Here is a 2,949-nt window from a genome sequence, read left to right on the forward strand (position 1 = left end):
ATCTAAATGATTCTATGATTCTATGATAGCAACTTAAAAATACAAGTTTTTAAGCTCCCCTTTTACTCATAGAAGAGCGTGAATAAATAAGATTTAAAATGAAGAAAACAAACTATCTTGTATCCATCTGAACACTTACTGCTTGCACTACCTGGGATAAAGATCCATTGTCCATAAGGAGCAGGTAAAGAGAGCAAGATGGACAGCACAAAGAGGATGAGTATATACTAGTAAGAACCCTTATAATGCAGTTGTGGATTTAAATGAAATTAAGGAAGGAACATAAGGTACTTCAAATGCTATTTTATTTAAAGGCATGTCTCTTTAGATATGGTCAAATCTCTGCTCATATGGCCTCAGATTTTGTAGAGGGTTTTGTGTTGGTTTTTTTTTAATAAACTTTACATTTTCCAGAACAATTGGTAAGCATGGGAAGAAGACCACACTCCTTTCCACATGGACCTATGTTTTTCACCCTGAATATTTCTGAAGACTCATTTAATCTTTCTCTAAAATCAGATTGAAAAATTCTGAGAGCTTAAAGTAAAATCACTTAAGTAAAAAGAAAGGACATATGGGGACATTGTGTTAAATGGAGCTAGAATTTCACTGATTTTTTCCTTAATTCAGTAAGGGGGCACAGTTAAAGTCTTACAGTACCAGGTTTCAAGAAACTCTGCCGTTTTCTCATTCATGTTGCACAAGCCCAAATGAGAAAAGAAAATAAAAAAATATATTTTCTTCAGTCTTCCCCCACCCTTCCAGCTTGATAATCCCTTGAATAGACTGAATGGGCAAGAGCACTATGGTAGCTTCAGAGATGCAGTAAACCTTAGCTCAAGAAATGGCATGGTGTGATTCAGTTTCTCAGTTTCTAGAAAGGAATAGGAGAGACTGAGCTGGGTGTATGTCAAAGCTGTTACTCATTCTGACAAAGACACAAGAATCAATGTGACATTGAGTCAGATTCTGGCCTGAATAGAGTTTAAATAGAAGGCTTTTTCATTGGGGGGAGGGGGGGCGGAACCAAGAAAGAATGAAAGTGTAAGGATAAAAACAGCTCAGTAGGTCTGAAAAGGTCATACATTTTGGCCTTCAAAAAAAGAAGAGCAGAACAGTATAATAATAGAATGCAGTGTTTTTTCAATGTCCCACTTTTAGAATATGGGTGGTTTACAATTCATAGACTTAAGTCGTCTACATTTACAAGTTTCATTTGCAACTATAAGAGCTACAGACTGAAATTTTAAAGGGAAGCTTGTTGGATCCTCAAGCTCAATGGCGTCCTTCAGGGGAAAGCAAAATACAACCCAACAGCTAAAACCAGTCATTTCCAAGCTTTCCATTTATCATCAGTTCAAAGACCAGGGAAATACATGACCATTTTTCAGCCTTGTAAGGCTATTCTTTGAAAAGCTCTGGTTACATTATTGGAAGTAGTGTGCACAGGTTTCCGTAAACAAATCTCTTGCATCAGATTTGCCCATTTGGGGAACTTTTTGCTTTGCAAGAATATTACATTTAAATACTTCACATTATTCTAAGCGTGTGTTGGGTTTTCTTTTTTTTGGTAAATAAAAGCCTATTTCCAGTCAGTAAGAGCTTTATCACAGGAAAAACTCGTTTTAACTGTCCAGAATGTAAAAAAAAAAAAATTAATTGCAAGATTTCTTCTGTCAATACTAAAGTTGGGGCATTCAAGCGCTAATATTTGACTGGAAAGTTAAGGGTTGCCTCCCATGCCAACTACCAGAAGCCCAATTCCTTGTGTACATTCCCCTCTGGTGGTGACTAGCACGTATTACAGAAAACAACAAATGCTTCCAAAGGGACAAGGATTAAGTGGAAATAAAAAGTTCTTCACCGAAAAAGAGCTTTATTTTTAATTGTAAGGCTTGAAATATTTTTGAAACAATGAGCTCGTTTAAACATTCTTCAGCGGTAGTCAACAACCTCTCTGCTTAACCTTACCTTCCTGCTCTTTATTTTTTATATTACACCAACTGTCTCGCCACAATCAAGGTCCTTTTCCCCTGGCAACATATACTTAAGCAATATTTCTGGCTTGCTTCTTCACACGCATAACTGGTATTAAATTACAGCACTTAAAACTACCCAGTAGGGATTTTTAAAAAATAGAACATAAGCCAGGGTAAGGTAGCTAGATGCAAAGCTGCTGAAAATGGAAATGAAAATTTGTATTGTTTACTGCATATTTAGAAAAAGGCCAATGACATTTTCAGTGGGAAAATCAGAACTCTGCCATGACAAATTCTGAAGGTTTGTCAAAGCAACTGATGGAGGAACAAAGGATGTGCAATTGCAGGCAGACATCAGGAACACATGGTCTTTCTTTCAGCCAAGGTTCTAGAGGCAAAATGAAAAACATTAATTAAAGATTACATGGCTGTGCAATATATCATCAATTATTCAATGTCCTTTTTCAGAGAGTGCCAAATAACTAGCCTCTAAAAGGGAAAAATCTTCGGATTTGCAGGCCAGTGGGGATCTTCTCTCAAGAGCAGAAAAGGAGAGGTGTTGTGCATATTTAAGGGTAGGAGAATAGAAAATCTATTAACACCAAACATCCAGCTTTTCCAGAGTATTCCTTATATTCTGAAAGATGACATCAAGAAGGACACTCTTTAAGGATTTGTTTGATAATGAAGAGTCAGGAAAAAACATGAAGCTAAGGAGCAGCCTCTCCAAAATACCTTGTGACAGTGAATTTCTGCATCTCACAAGAGCAAGCAATGGTCACCAGGAAGTTACTTTGAGGATTATTTGGATAACCAAACTGAAAATGCTTTTGTGCTATATGGTTAGGTACATCTAGAAGCTTGAGAAAGACCTGAATTGCCCTCTATGCTCAGGGGCGCTTAAACGGACTAGAATCCTCTTGGAACAGCGTGTTGTAACCTGAAGAACAGAAAATAGGTCTTCAGCAGG

Source organism: Fulmarus glacialis, unplaced genomic scaffold, assembly GCF_000690835.1.
Source record: "Fulmarus glacialis isolate BGI_N327 unplaced genomic scaffold, ASM69083v1 scaffold1848, whole genome shotgun sequence".
Taxonomy (NCBI): domain Eukaryota; kingdom Metazoa; phylum Chordata; class Aves; order Procellariiformes; family Procellariidae; genus Fulmarus; species Fulmarus glacialis.